At 29.3% G+C, this 17,783-nt stretch overlaps 1 protein-coding gene across 1 annotated transcript in view; it reads right to left on the bottom strand.

Annotated features, from left to right (window-relative positions):
* The window catches only part of bdg (sodium-dependent transporter bedraggled), a 219,154-nt gene extending 202,831 nt beyond the window's left edge, over window positions 1-16,323 (bottom strand). The window contains exon 1 of the mRNA XM_075371551.1: window positions 16,122-16,323. The gene's annotated coding sequence lies outside the window, so the exon portion shown is untranslated. The remainder of the gene's footprint in view (window positions 1-16,121) is intronic.
* Between the last annotated feature and the right edge of the window lie 1,460 nt (window positions 16,324-17,783).

Raw genomic sequence — 17,783 nt, 5'->3', positions numbered from 1 at the left:
TTTAAACAACAATAAAAAGAAAGTTAATTTAAAAAAACGAAGATTTTCTGTTTCATCGTTGAAACACGTATCTATACAATTATACGTGCTCAAATAATTTTCATTAATGTTTTATAGCGTTATTCTTTTTACGCGATTTATTTATTTAGTATATTAATACATTTACTATTCTTTTCTCTTTTTATATATTAGTAATAATTATTATTATCTTATGAATATTCCGGAATTCTCCAGACAGCCCATTTAGCTTTCTGGATTCGGGTCCGTAGTAGCCACGTCCCTTGTTCGTGACGTGTCAGCGAGATGTAGTCTTGTACAGACTCACCCGAACCGTACCTGAGACGTGTAGTTAACTGAAACCCGACCGGAAAGAACACCGATAATCACGAATTAGTTTTCAAATCCAAAACAAAGCGACTACTTTCATCAGGATTCAAACCCGACAATTCTCAATTCAAAATCAGCTTATTTACGACGATGAGTTTTACCACTAAACCGACCGGTGCAACCCATCGCGGGTCTTTCAATATGTAAAAATTATATTTTGTAAATCAGCATTTTATAATACTTCTCCGACCAAGGTTTTACAACGATATCCCCCGATTCGCCAATATGGCGATCGCCGGGGTAGGATCTTTATTTATACGTGACTCGGCATATCAACACGATTAATAACCAAATAAAAATAGATAATACAAAAATGGAATCTCTATTTAAGAACCGAATAAAAATTCCTCCCCGTCAAACTTACGCATTATTTAATTTTTATAAACGGAAGGGAATTTCAAAATAAATATATTAACGTATATATTTTTTCAAACAGCCGCAAATAAATGAAATACTAGTCACAGTCGCTTTCTCTGAAAGCAATGATGTTCATTATATATTGCCAGTCTCGGTGAAGAATAGTGTAGATTTTAGAATGAATACTAGCTGCAGGACGTGACTCCGCACCTAGGCCCTACGGGCGGGCGGCGTCTCGGAATGAGATTATTAGGTGTCCAAAATTGATTACTTCTTGTGTAAAAATATTTTTTTTTTTTAATTATGAAAATTGATATAACGAAAGTTAAATTTGAAATTTAACTCTAAATTAATACTAACGAATCGGGATTCTCCGCTAGCGATCGGAACATTCCGGTGCCTACTTTTTTGTTATAGTTCGTTTATGAAGAAAAAAAATCGCATAAATAAATAAAAAATACGTTTAAAACACCACTATTTAATTAAACGCACTAAAATATAAAAAATAATTTTAGGACGGTATTTCAGAATGAATCTGACTACAAGCTTTGATGGTGATATGTAAAATTGTGTGAAGATAACAGCTCGAAATTAAAAATTTCTATCTTTAATTTGTAGCTGTTACTTTAACATAATTTTACATATCACCATCAAAGCTTGTTGTCAAATTCATTCTGAAATACCGTCCTAAAATTATTTTTTTATTTTAGTGCGTTTAATTAAATAGTGGTGTTTTAAACATATTTTTTATTTTCTACTTTTTGGTTTTATACATTTTTATTTTATACTTTACAGCTGCGATGGAGCACAGTTTTGAGCGTATTTAGCGAAAGATCGGATCGGTACGTTTTACGGTGGATGAGTGCAATCAAAACGTTGAGCTAATTAATTTCCGGATAACCAAGATCCGGTCGATCCAGAGTGTTACTCGATGCGTTAAACAGTTAGCGTTTGACCTGCTGATACTTACGCCGTTTGAATCGTGAAAATCGGACGAGCGATTGCCGAGATATTACGACGACACCCCATCGCACCCCCTCCCTAATTTCCGAACGGCGGGGGCGCTTGAAAATATTATCATCAGACGGGTACCGTTGGGAGCGGATAGGATTAGTTTAAAAAATTAAAGTCAGGAAATCTAAAACAAATATTCAAACCTTTTCAACGTTTTGTTTCACGAATGAAAGAATGTAGAAGGTTATCTGTTAAGGGATAAAAATACGAGTAATATTGATAACTTATGTGTTAATGCGGTAGACGACATTGCGGTAATAATCAGTAATATCTAGTGAAAAACGATAACTTAAATAACGGGACTATAGCTTTTCACGGTCACATTTTGTCACGCATTTGATAAATTCCGGAGTAATTTTATACGGCATCAAATCAATTTCAAATTTACAGCGAGTTTTAAAAAAATCACACGAAAATAACGTTAAATGTTTAGTAAATATGAAAGAAATAGTTCAATAAAGCGTTAAATTTACGATCGGTTCTATATTTATTTTAGCAATCGCGTTCACAAAATGTCTATCCTTATAACCGTAATCTACACTGCCTGTCGACCTCTGCCTTTTGTGAACGGCGTAGCAGTACCGTCTTACCTTTTATCCAGGAGGTTCTAGGTTCGAATCCCAGTCGGGCTTAAAATTTTTCACGAGCTACAAAATTCATTTATCATAAACCGACCGTAATCAAGCCACCGGCTCGTTTTAAAGTCATTAGCTAATTATCTATATATTTTAATATAATTTTTAAAAACCTATCATACATTGAGGCTAAATAAAACCATAAGCAAGGATATTTCAAAATAGTATAGGTTTGCTCTGGATATGAAATCTAATCGGCGGTATAAATAGGATAAAATGAAATTCGGTTAATTAGCGGTAATATTTTTATCGCTAAATACCGGTTTCATTTTGTTTTTCCAACGCTTCTTTAAAACCTGCTGTATTTGTTTTCCACAGAAACAATTGTATTTTTCATTAATAAATGAATAAACAAGAAAATCTTTTATTCTGATGAGGAGAGATAATGTTGTACAGATAGTGTCAAAAATTTGTATAATCTGTTACAGAGTGCTTCAGGAGAAAAACGAAATAATTCGGGAACTGATTCTATAGCTTTAAATAAGGAAAAGAGTTTTTACACTCTTTGTACACAAATTGTTCTACACTCATGTAGAACATGCTGATATGATTTCTGCGTGCGGCTTTTGCGATGGAAGTGCTCCAGTTGCGGCGGAAGAATACCGAAGTAGGTATCCTTTCTTTCTTTTTCCTGCTTAGCCTACGGTAATTACCGTTCAGATAATACTTCAGAGCATTATATGTACGAGTGTAAATGAAGTGTAGTCTTGTACAGTCTCAGTTGACCGTTACTGAGATGTGTGGTTTAATTGAAACCCAGCCGATAAAGAACGCCGGTATCCACGATCTAGCATTTAAATCTTTAAAAGACATAGGTATCCCGGACAAGTACTTCCAAACCTTAAAGTATTTTGTAGAATTTTTAATAATCTTTGCGAGGACGGTACACGCGCTCATGTTTCATCTTAACGTCAACCGGTACACAGCGACGAAAGGGAAAACATTCTTCAGACGGTACATTTTAGTCTTACAACGAGCACGCGAAGGATTGGCCGTAGAGGGCCGCTAAATTGCTCTCCTAGATTACCGGCTCTTAAATTACTGGAATGGATGAATAAAAAAAAAGTAGACACACGTGATGAACAGATTATTAAAGTATTCTCAATGCTGGCTGTCCTCGCCAAGGAACGCAAAGATATCATTAGGTTGACGACAGAAATTGTGAAGAAACGAGTTGAAAAGCGCATCGATGTCGATGGTGGATTTTCTGAATATTTATTGTAAATTAGTACATTATAAACTACAATGAGTATCTAATTAGAGTAAATTAAAAGTATTTTAACTTTTCTAAGGTCTAAATCTATTGTACTAAAAATAACTGGGTTTAATTTTTTAAAACCCTTAATATTTTTCTGTGAACTGAATAAAATATTACAACAGTAAATATTACTATATTTTTCTATTATTAATAAAAGTTGATTTTCTGTTGTTTTTTTTTTTCATAGACTACTACATCAATTTTCTCATAATTAAATTCTCATTAATAATAAAATTTACGTATTTATTGGCGTTTAACAAAGTTATTGTACTTCAAATCTAAAAAATCTAACATTAAATATTAAAAAAATGTAATATTTTACAAGAATCCGGTAGCAGTTATTAAAATGAAAGTGAGAAAGACAAGCTCTGATTCAGAAAGGAATGAGACAAGGATGTAGTCTCTCTCTTTTACCCTTCAACTGGTACGTACAAGAAACAACACAAGAATCAAAAGAACGAATAAAATCTGAAAACTGACTAATGACGTTGTTCTATTGATACAAAAGAAAATTAATGTAGAAAAAAATTTGAATGACGTGAATTTTATCGCTAAGAAAAAGAATATTAAAATAAATTTTATGAAATATGACAAAAAGAAAGATAATGAAGAATTAGACACAAAGATAGAGGCTAATAACATACCAAAAGTTACAAAAATGTATTATTTGGTTAGTAAAGTTACAATGGATGAATGAAGTAATACAGATATTAAATGCAGAACACTAAACGTTTTCATCCAGGAATAAAATATCAATCTGAGATCTAGAAAGAAACTGTTGAAAATATTTGTATGCAGTATAGCACTTCATGATAGTGAAAAATAGATGACAGGAAGGACAGAAAGAAAAGAATATAAGCCCTGAAAATGTAGAATTGTTAGATGTTTAAAATTATATAAAATTAGAGAGAAAAAATGTTACAAGACATATGTAACATTTATATATATATATTTAATATTATTTATATCTCTTTTGATTCTTGTATTTTTTCTTCTATCTACAAGTTGAAGAGTAAGCAGAGATAGACTACATTCTTGTTTCTTTCCTTTCTGAATCAGAGCTTGTCTTTCTCACTTTCATTTTAATTAAAAAAAAATAGAAACGTATTATTTACATTTTAATAAATATATTAAAATCTAACATAAAAATAGCGTATTTTGTTTTTTTTCTTTTGTTACAATGTATTTTCATTAAGTGACGGCTTCATCCAACCATCCGTTAGAGAAAAAGGATCTTAAGATGAATAAAAGAGGAGAAAGGGGCAGAATTTCTGAAGTTTTTTCAGAACAAGAAATAGTAGAAGTAGAAAAAAGGATTTTAAGAAAAATTTATAGACCAAAATATGAAGATGGAATTTACAAATTGAAAAGTGAAAAACAAATTTACAAATATATAGAAAAAATAGGAGATAATTCAGAAAAGAAGATGAAAGTTTTACAGACATTTATGCAGAATGAACAACCAAAGATTGACAAAACAAATATTTAATTTCTTCATAAACAGAGGCGCAAAGACCCACCTCTTTAAAGAAGTTGAAATAGATCTAAATACATAAAACGTTTCTAAGGGTCTGTGTAAAGACAGAGATAAATTTTGAAAAGCGATTCAAGAATCTAAATTTCCAGAGAGAAAGAAAAAGAAGGGTATAAATCTGAAAAGAAGGACGAAAGAAAGGCAAAAACAGACCAAAAGAATGAAAACCTTTTAGGAAAAGAAAAAGAAGTCAAAATGCAAACATGATCTGCGGTGGTCGGAACAAGAAGAAAAAAAAGGAGAAAGATTTGCCCAGAATCCCTTGCAGAGGCAATCTAGGTCGCCGGACCGAATATTAAGACATCCTGGTTTAATTAATTAAGTGATGAAGAGCCGCGTATAAGGGTAAAAAAATCTGTACCAGTTAGTCAAAAACTGGAGTGTATGAAATATATAACCGAGGATATGGGATATAGTAAATAAATTGAAATAAAGAGATTAACACAAAACAGGTAGGAATAGAGAACCAGCATAACTGGTCAGCTGTACTGATGACTTAAAAAGAAAAATCATGGCTTTTAATTGTTACAAATTGCTATTTTTCCATGACACCGCTGCTTGGGCAAACAGTTAATAATTATAGTGCTTGTTGATTAAACATTTTTGTCAAATTTAGAAAAAATTATAATAAAAATTTTTTTGATGATTTAGGGTTGGTTTTGGAATCAATTTTTTCTATTAAAAACCCTTCCTGATAGCATAACTGATGTAAAATAGCATATAGCATATAGATGTTAAAAATACACATTAATTATATTAAATATCTTTTTAATTGCAGTCATTTTAAATTCTTAAATAAATACATTAAAAAAAACATAATAATAGTAATAATTTATTTCCATACAATAATACAACGGTCGTTATATTTTTATAATTTAAAATAATAAATTATTACAATAAAATTACACAAATAAGTTCAATCGCTTGCATTTATGATGATTAAATTAATATTGAAATTAAAATAGAGTAAACAGTCAGATGGCGACCGATTGTTTAACTGCTGTATGCTTTCCTTCATTCGATTCGGTTGAACTTTTTTCTCTCTCCAGAAAAATAGCTCTTTACAATAGCTTTTGTAAAAGATTTTTGTTAAATTAGCGATATTACATTTAATAAATTATAATCATGTACCAACTGATAGGTTTAAAATACATGCTAATAAATTTATCGTGGATTATAATACGGATCTGAATTGCAGATATCGAGAAAAAAAGAAGAAAGGAGAAACTGAAATGGATACATAAAATGAGAAACAACAGAGAAATATTAAAAATTAAAAAACACAACTGCCAAAAAAAAAATTGCTGATAAACAATGCTCTTTTTGTTCTGGTTTTGTCCTATTGTAATTTTGTATTATATACTACCAAATACCCGTTCTGAAAATCTGAAATTTTGAAAATCGGAAGATTGCTTGTGAAAACATAACATTTCCAAATAAGTGTGATCTGTTAGATCGAGAGTGTACCAGATGCGAGTAAAGGTTAGCCTTCAACCTACTAACAAATACTCATTTTAATTTTTAAAATCAGACTATCGTTTGCAATGATATAAGAGCACCCCATTGTGCCCCCCAAAACCCATTTGTAATGTTGATGGTGATGATTGGTCTAGCTTTGCATGAGATGCTCGCATCACCTCACCATTCCAGCCTCACACTCAGTCCCTATGGGAAGCCCATTATTATTAAATAAAAATTCTTTAAATTATTTAATGTTATTTTATTTTATTTAACATAAATTTAATTTTATTATATTATTTTTGTAATGTTATTCGTTCGATCGATTCGAAACATTCAGTTCAAACCCAATGATAAATGTTCATAGTTCTAACTCAATTCATTAAAGTTTATGCTTCAACCAGTAAATCTCCACTACTACATATATATATATATGTTTGTGTGTGTGTACATATTTATATAGCCGATGACACTCCTGATAATGTAAAGATACCAACAAGGGGTCAATCACCTAAATCGGTTTAGCCATTGAGCTGCTACAGTGGAGCATACATACATACACATACACCCTAAACACATTACACTCCTTTTTGAGAAGTTGTGTAAAAACATGTACGTATGGTACTGAAAAAAATAGCAGAAGCAGAATTTGATGAAGATGATATAGAAGAGCAAATCACCTTAATTATCGCATATCCAATGTAAAAAGTGTCTTTAGGAGACAATTATAAAAGAGAAAGTGGAAAGAAGGGGAAAAAAAGGACTGAGTTGCTTGCATATATTAACAAGCGAAGAAACTACAGGGAAATGAAGGAAGATGTTCAGGACCAAAAAAACGTTACAATGTTCCACTGAAAACTGTCAAAAGACAGATTCACTAAGGAGAAAAGAGATGAGAACATTCTGAGCGGGAAAATTGCACTTGTTTTGTTATGACTGTCGATACTATTACTATTTTAATAATACTATAATAGCCTAAAAATAAGAGAATAAATTTTGGAAATCACCTTCATAACAAGGAATAAAAAAAGTTATAACCGGTAAGAGAATAATGGTGATAAATAAAACTGTTGCCTTATAAATTGCAATAAGAAAATACAGTTATAAAAGTTATTACTGATTTTTTAAACCGAATTAAGCTATAAAATGGACAATTAATTATTTTATTTCTGATTTATTTTTATTTCAATTATGAAACGAAAACAGCGATAAACTTTCTCTCCAAATAAAACAAAATCTCATTTTTGCTTCAACGTTTTATAAATGAAAACATTACTCGCATGATATTACAGAAATAAAAGTAACCTTGTAATATATAATATAAGTAATCATTAAAACGCTCTCAGGATAATGAAGTTGCAAATGTTTTATAGCTACACAATCATGTATCATAACTTCAACAATTAATGTAATTAAATTGTATTCAATAAAATTTTTTATAAATAAAATTGATTTTTATCTTAATTGTGGTAAAATTTTAACCGTGTGTATGATTTTTATAGAATAGTTTCTTTTTTTTAACTGAATTGTCCACCTGTCAATCAGTTGTCTTAAGAAGTGTCATTTATGCTTCACCACAACATATATGATTGTGTAAGTAGCCTACATTTTCTCCTTAATATCGATCGTTTTATTATGTGGTTATATATCAGCTGTTAAGATGAAATTTCTAGTTCGTAATGACTTTTTTAAAAGTTTTGCCGAATGAATGTCAATACTTTTCATTTTGTTTTTTTCCCTTTTACAGTTTAACGGTATTAATATTCTTTTATAAAATGTCTTGAACAATATCACTTACATTTTACAAATATGTACTAGATAATTTCAAAATAAGAAAATATTTGGTCACAATATGGAGTGAAAATAAGAGTTTAAAAAACATAAGTAATAGGAAAGAAACAATAATCTGATGATTGGCTACACAAAGAAGCAACAAATGAACAAGTAAAACAGAGCCCGTGTACAATATTATTATTGTAATAAAAACCATAATACTAATAAGTAAGGAAGGGCTGAAAAGAAAGAAAAAATTATACAATTAGATAAAGTTAGAATTCAACAAACAACTTATGAAAATTGTTGTGTTGTACTGTACTTTCATATGGATTTGAATTACGATTCTTGAGGAAAAAAAGTTGGAAGTGTGAAATGTGGGTGTGGAATTGATAGAAAAAACAGACTTGATCCAACAATAAGAAAAATGTTGAACTAATGAGGAGAGTTAATGAGAATAGAAGCTTAATCGGAATGATTCATATTAGGAAAGCCGATCGGCTGAGACGTATAAGAGAAGGGTTGATCATATCATTAGTAAAAGATATAAAAATGAAAAAAGAATTTAACTTGTAAACACAAAAGAATATATTGGGGCTATCAGAAATTCAAAAATTTAACTGCAATTATAAATAACCAAATCTTTTATTTTGATCTAATGCATATTAATAATTTCGTAGATCATGTCAGGTACAGGTAGATATGCTACTCCATGGATAAAAAAAGGAACTGCTTTGAAATACGCCTCAATGAAAACCATGGTAAAACTTGGATTAGAGCAACATCACAGAACATTCAAATTAATTATAATATAAAAATTACATGAGATCAAAATCCACATAAATTATTTCAAATATAACACGTGAAATAATTTTGGTAAATACATGAAATTAAATACAAAAATATTTTACAATATTACTCTAATCCAACAGAGTGGTCCAATGGTTAACTCGTCATCGCAAATCACTTAACAGCTGATTTTTGAAGTTGAAGGTTCTAAGGTTCAAATCCTAATAAAAAGTTAGTTTTTTATATATATTTGTATATTAGACAGTGGATACCGGTGTACTTTGGTGGTTGGGATTCAATTAACCACACATCTCAGGAATGGTCAGCCTGAGTCTGTAGAAGACTAAACCTAATTTACTTGTCTATGTATCATCCTCATCTCATTGGGCCGAGGAGGGGGGTTGCTTATTGTTCATTAGTTTAACAGATTGCAACGTACACATTAGGAAAATAAATTCAAAAAATATTACTCTATTGATAAATTTTTAACTAATACAATTTTAAAAATAGTGAATTTTCTGCACTCACTCAATGTGTAAATAAATATGTGCTCAAATTATTTTCATTAATATCTTCTACAGTGTGATTTATTTTGCATTTAGATTTTCATATTTGGCATATAAAATGTATATACCTTAGTATCATTTCACGTCTTCGTTTTAAATAATTAATATGGACTTTATCACATCTATTTTTTATTTTAAAATTGTATACTTTATGATTCTGCTCTGACAAAGTTTTCCCTTTATCCAGGTAAATGTGTAAATAATTAATTCGTGTAATGATAATTATTATTAAATTAATGGTAGTTAATTTAATTTGATAATAAATTGTGAATTCGTGATGCTGTTCTGACCAAATTTTACTACGGTCTCTCTTGATCTATTCAGATAATTGCTGGGGTAGCTCCTTTTTAATCTATGGAGTAGCATATTTACTCATTCCTGATGAGATTCATATAAGGTATTATGTACCGATCAGAATAAAAAGAGTTATTTATTTACTGCAGTGCTGATTGCGTCTAAATAATTTGCAACCATGAGAATTATTAATTAAATAATCTGTTATTATATTTAACGATCTTATATGAAAATTGTATTTTATTTTCAGACAATCTTTCTGTTTTAGGAATTTTTTTTATTTTTAATGGTTATAAATACATTCAGTGTGAGTTAGGGCCTTAAGACCCAACTTTTATTTTCGTAAGTTAATTTCTTTACACATAAAATTCAATTCTATAAAGGAGTTGAAAAATTAAATTTTTTTTCTCCCTTAAAAATACACCCTCCTCAAAAAATGTTTATGGATTCTTCTACATAAACTGAATAAGCAATAGAGCTTTTTTTTAATTTTACTTGTGTAAATTTTACATTTTTAATTTTTTACTTAATTTACTTGTAGGAGTTTTAAGTACATATTTGATACAACACATTACTGAACAGTTTACATTGCACAATATAACTTTTTGCAGTTTAGCATTTTAATTGTATATTCAAGGATTTTCATCGATAAATAAAGCGTCATCAAAAGTGATTCTCTATGAAATATATCAACTAATAATATTTACAATATAACATTGTGTCCTTACATTAGCAAAAATAAACAAAATTTAAAATTTATAAAAATAAAATTTAATCTCTGAATATAGTTAATATTTTATTTTATATAATAACAGGTTTCAAAGTAACCCAGAACAGTGACGTGATGTCAACAGTTCTCTGCAGAGATGACAAGACATCTGTAAGCAGTCTGGTGTGTAAATCTACCAGTAAATGTGTTGAACAGACTCAGGTTAATTCCTGAAATATGTGGTTAATTGAACCCCGACTCTCAAAGAACACCAGTATCTTCGATTTAGTATCCAAATCTGTATAAAAGTAACTAAATACCTTTATTACGATTTGAACCTTAGAACTCTCAACTTCAAAATCAGCTGATTTACAATGAGTTCACCACTATACCAACCCACCAGGTTGGTCATATACTCATATATGATATTAATATACATATGTATAATATTTATGTATTCTAATGTAGGCAGAACCAAAAGCGCATTACTCATTTCCTTTCTTTCACCAAAAAATTCATACCTTTACAGATCAGATATGTTCAAGAAAAGTACATAAGACTGGACTAATTTGAAAAGCAACATTGACCTATGCGGTTAAATAATAAAATAAACCGTGCTTACTTTAAAATCAAATATATTACTATATAACACTACTTAATAAAACGTTTCCTTCATCCTTACAGGATTCCTGATGAAAAAAGTGTTCAGTATGCTTTTTTTTTATTTAAAGAAAATTTTAATTATAATGCTACCTCAAATAACCACTATAGTTACAAATAAAACTAATGAGTTTTCAATAATTACAATTTCTGTACTTGAGTCAAATGAGGCACAAAAACTAAAATCACTTGAAAAACTGATTTTTTTTATATATCATCCTCCTAATTCTTTAATAATACTATTTTTATTTTACTTACTTTATTTATACTTTTATTTTAAGCACAATGTGGTTTAAAACCGTGTACCATATTCTTGAATGTGATAAATTGTAGAATTAGATTATTATCCTGCTTCCAGCTATTCTATTTGATTCATTTTTTTTTTCGGTTCTTTTATTTTACAGAAAATTTTAACCGTGGTCTTGAAAAGGCCCAGAAAAAAATTTTCTGGAGCAGCACCCCCACTAATTTCAGCTACGAGCTACCGCTGAACCTTTGAAAAAAAAAATCAATAATAAGATTCAATTGTATCAAACCAGACAAGAGAACTAAATTCAGAAAACATAGCATATTAAATTTGTTCAAACAGAAGATTTTTTTTAAATATGGATATCAGCTACCGTAGCCATTAATACTGTCAGTAACAACTGTTAAGAAGAATATTTCTGTGATGTTTCTCTTTCCTTTCATAATATGTAATTGAAAGGAGAGCGGCAGAATCTTGAAGATGCTTTAAAAATATGATACTCTGTCCAGAAATGTAATTACTACTTTGGTAGGCGACAGTGATTAGGCAAAATCTGTATTAGTGGCATGAATGGTATCGCCCTAGCAGCTGATAGATTATAATCCAAAAATAAAAAACGGCATAATAATCCAGAAAAGGCCTTTTTATGCTTCAATTTCTATTTTTTAATAAATTTAACTTATTAAACGTTAAATAACCCGCTTTCAAAAACACAAACTTTACCGCCCATAAAATCTTTTGGAGGCGATTAGCAGAGGTCTTCTTCAGCAGAATTACTAGTAGTACCGTTGCTAATGGTACTCGGCTTAAAAATACACAAATACATACATTAAAGAATCCCTTACTTAGTCAAGATGTTTCCTAACCCTCATAACGAACAAAATTACAACAGCGCTAGAAACACAACTAAAGAAAGTGATGGCTAATTAGCTGTGAAACAATCTTTTAGTTCGTATTTTGAAAATCAATAGTTTAACAATTTTTAAGTGTTTTATATATATCTTTAATCGTGCTGTTCAGTGAATTTAATAAACTACAAAATGAATTAAAAGATCAGATCATTCCATTTAAAATTAAATTAAAGAATTTTTTTTTGGATCTGTTACTTTGAGTTTTTAAATAATTTTAATTAAATATGCTTGAATTCATTTTATTATTTAAATATAAATTCAAACCTTAATAAATTAACGCTTTTAAAGTTTTGTTTCAGTTTGTATATTTATTTATTACCTTCACACAATAATAACAGTATTATTTTATACTATTATTATTTTGCTGCATTTGTATGAATGGTAACAATGCTTCTTCTATACATTCATCAATTTTGAAATTTTAATGCTGCTCTTATCAAGGTTTTCCCTGTTTTTTTTTTGTTTTTTCCACAGCTGATGTTGGACCTGTTCCTTTTTTTAGATGTGGAATAACATAATATTATTCCTTAAATAATTACGTTGTAGATCTATTAAGTTATTTATATATTTATACCAACTTTCTAGAAGTACAAACAGTTCTTTTCTTCGCTTTTAATAACTATCCTTTACATAAAATCTGAAAGGAAATATTTTATTTAAAATTTACTTAAATTTGAAATAAAATGTCATTTATTTGATAAATTTTATTAAAAGTTAAAAATAAATCATGAATTTTTTATGAAAAGTTAAGCAGGTGCACTTTTTTAAAATTAAAACTCAAGAATTTTTTTTAAGTACAAAATGAAATAGTAAAAAAAATTAGGCAAATAACTGCACTTTCATTTTTGTTTTAGAAAGAATGGAATTTAAGTCCTGCTTAAAAATATTTAGTACCGCATAAAATTTTCATTAACAGTCTTATATTTATATAAAACAATTCTTATTATTTCAATTATCTTTAACAGAAATAGTACTAGCATGTGCATTTTCTGTTCGTGGCATAATTCCAGGGGTTCTCTACACACCCGTCATAAATCTACAATAATGCAACCGAATGCATTACTGCTTATAACCTATCTACCGTAAAAAAGTGAAAAGAATGGATGTAACCTAACGGTTACATCATGAACATTCACACAATTTTCCAGGTGCGCCCCATAACTCTAATGTAATAAACTAGTTGTACGTAAATTTACTGGCTCTGAAAACTGGGTCAATGTACTTTAAAATCATTTCAAACAAGTTTATCATATATAACTGTAAATATTACCACAATTTATCATAATGATAATTTTTTTTATTAAATATCCCATTTTATAAATGATTTTTTTCTGTAAAGGTATTTTTTAATAACCTTTTATAAAAAATAACAATTTTTTTTCCAACCTTCTTACACATTTTTAAAAAGTATTCTCACATAGTATTTAAACATTTATGTAATTATTTCTGACATTCTGTCTCCAATTAAGAAGATAGCGAAAATAATAAATTTCTTTGTTTCACAATATGTGTAAATAACCCAAGAATTAAAAGGCAATAGTGACGTATTTTTTTCTCAAAGAATAATGATATTTGTTTTATGACCTCTACAGTTAATGGAGTGAAGATGTTTGTAGACCTAAATATTATCTGCAATCGACTGGGTTCGGCATGCCAACATATAGCAGAATGTTTGGCTCAGAGAAAATGATAACAAAGATTCACTCGTTCATTTTATACACCTTTCTACATGAGTTTGGGGTAGAATGCTCTTTTTTCTCAGAAAAGGTAAAATATTGTACTGTGTGACTTTTATCTAGTGTACAGCAGTCTACAGTCATTTTATTTCCACTGACCACAACCTATAGCATTGAAAATAAAGTTTGATGATGTAATAAACAAATATCAATATGAGCTAAATACCACTAAAATTTATAGGTGTTTCACTTAATCTAAAATAATTTATCAAATAACTCATACTAATGATACGGTAAGTTAAAATCTAAACTGATCGTATCTAGAACAAATCTACACTATGATCTTATATCCATACACCCCAAATAATGTAACAAACATTATAATAATAACACAAAGTAATTAATTAAATTCAATATGGTTTTTTTATTATGATTACATCACCACTGAACATTTTCAACCCGATTAAAGTTTATCATTTCATCTTCTCTGGTCTAAGACTGGCTATTCTTCAGAAAACACTGATGTCTAACATCAGTACTCCAATATGATTAAAAATAAATATAACTTAACAACGATCCTGACTTTTACCATCCATAATCGCTAATCATTGAAACTATGCGGTAAAGATAAAAGTCAACAGATTTATATATAAGAAATTGAGGAGTCACAGTGACAAAACTGGGTAAAAATGTTTAGTAAATGATTATAAAATCAATTTGTTTTTTAAAGTTGTAGAAATCCCTTGCCTAGTACATCAATAATTCAGTTTCAGTATATTTCTCTTTTCTCATGATGAAATTAAATTAATAACACAAATATTTATCAGCCTCAAATTTCTATACCCGACAGTGAAATAAACAATACTGATTTTATTTTATGTCCAAATCTTTTCTTCAATTTTTTTGTTTAATCTGTTTGTCGTTATCTTTTATACTTATTTAACCCTAAAATATTCAAATAAAGATAATGGTCGCTCAGCAAATTCTATAATTTAATAGTGCCTGAAATAGAATAATTACATTATACTACTGCTTTAAACAAGAAGTAAATTAATGCTTGTTTAAAGAATTAGTTTTTTGTGTTTCTAAGCTTCTTAAAAATTTTCACAATTTTTAATTAAAAAATACAAATTTTTATAAAGAAGTCTTTAGGCGTTTTATGATGTATTATTTAATGATAAAGATATAATTTTTCGATTGGTTTTCAACAGAAAAAATTAAAATTATAAAAATAAATATTTTCCCACAAATTTAATGAATATTACACGTGGAAATAACGTAAAAAAATAATTAATTATTAAAGTGCAAGATTAAATCAAACTCCATCATTAATTTTTTAATTACATTAAAGTACACACACTTGTGAACTTTTTACTTAACACTTATTTAATGTACAGAGAGGTAATGTAAATTTACATTACGTATCTTTTTTTTTATAGTGTCAGCGACTACGTAACATATATAAAAAAATAAAAACATTTAAACGACATTAAAGTTAATGGATAATTTTAACAGGATAGTTTTATAATTAATTTTTTACAACGTAAACCACCGTTATGTTGTTCCAGCGACTGATCGTAAAGCACACTTTAAAAAAGTGAAATACATTCGTCGCTTACAATTACACGATAACATAACGCTACTTTAAATCATATACAACAGTACTAAATCATATGTTACTAATTTTTAGTATTTCTGTTTAAAAAAAAAAAAAACAGATGCGTTAAATCGTCTGTTTTGATCCGATTTAGGTAAATCGATAAGCAAAGTACACCTGCCTAGGACGATGACCAGAACGATCACAGGTAAGTTACCGTAACAAACATAAAATGAAACAAAGAACCCGGACTCACCTATAACAAACGAGTAAATAACAGAAGTATTGACACATATACTAAAATCTGGAGTAACCTCGCTCGTGAGTAAAATTCAAATTCGTTTTTCACAACAGTCCACGCTTATCGCGACGTAACGTTGACGAAACGCCCCTATCGTACATATGTCGACCGTACGCGCACGTAACTTTACGCACTCTCATTCAACCAGCTGCTGTGTTCCAACAGCACACGGCGGACGACTCGAACAGATCCTGTCTCGTCTACTGAAACTGGTTGCCAGTTCGGTCGGCCGGTCCGCATACAGTACCTTAGTATTGCCTGCCGTGTTGCCAAATCGTACACAAAAGTTCTTAGTGTCTTGATCGCTTCATACGTTTCACGACTTCACCGCCGTCGATCCTTTTGTCTTTTAATACAAAGAATTATCATTACTATTTTTACGACCCGGTCTGTCTTAGATCATCGTAATTTTTAACCGCTTACGCACTATTTACTTTTTTTTATTTAGATTATTTTTTTTTTAGTACGGTTTATTTTGAAATACGACTATCCTTACGTAAAATTTGATCGTTTACAACACTCTGTACGTGTTTGCGTAATCGAATACTTTATGTTAATATTATTTTGTCATATAGAATGAATATTCTGCAAAAAAAAATATATTACCATAAGCTGTTACGAGATTTGGTTTGAAGAATCTCTTCGAAATAATATTATAAATCAAATTACAGATTTTGGAAGATGAAAATAATTAATATTTAAAAAAAAATAAAATTGTAGGAGACATAACGATAGCGTATTAATCGGTTACATATTTAAAAATAGTTAACTCGGCCGTGTTTGTATTAGAATATTTTGCAACGATACACATTTATTTACATAATATAAATGTCGCAATGTTTATATATCTATATTTATCGTAGTGCGTTTAGCGTACTCATCAATAAAATAAAAACAAATATAGTATTTGTGGGAACATAACGCTAAGTATGAATGAATACCGAGTTAAATAACAGTACGCGTGTGAACGTCTGTTCATCTTTGTTTTATTTTGAGTAGAATAACTGAATCAAAGAATTATTTCTCACACGTCAAGTACGGTAAAATTATTCACTACAAACATCCGGTCGTATAGTACAACTCCATACGAATTCAAATGTCAGGTTTCGTACACGTACTGAGGCGCGGTATATGTGCGCAACAGACGATAATTCACCGACTAATAACAATAATATACCGCTAGCAGTTTTTCGCCCTTGTTAAGTCCGATAATTTAGTCAAGCTGAATGTTTATACAAAAACCAAAAATAAATTAAAATGTTAATTTTCAAAATTTGTTTGTTAATTTTTATAAGATTCTATTTTTTAAAATGCATTATTTTTCAATAAAAAAATTACGTTTCTTATCGGTACAATTTTTATCCCGTTTATTAAATAAAGATCGGGTCAAAACATAATTTGGATTGTGCGATAAGAAAATGTCTATTTTTCCACCCCATCCTAAGCACCCAGTGACTGGGGCAACTCAAAAATTTTAAATAAAAAGAGTAGGTTTGTGACACATCCTTCTAAAGGGCCATTGAAAAACAAAAATTATACAACGAATCTTCAGACAACGAATTTTAACCAAAATGAAAAAAAAAGAAAAAGGTTTAATAGTTTAAGCTCATATTTCAA

Source organism: Lycorma delicatula, chromosome 7, assembly GCF_047948215.1.
Source record: "Lycorma delicatula isolate Av1 chromosome 7, ASM4794821v1, whole genome shotgun sequence".
Taxonomy (NCBI): Eukaryota; Metazoa; Arthropoda; class Insecta; order Hemiptera; family Fulgoridae; genus Lycorma; species Lycorma delicatula.
This window is presented reverse-complemented; position numbering and strand designations above follow the sequence as displayed.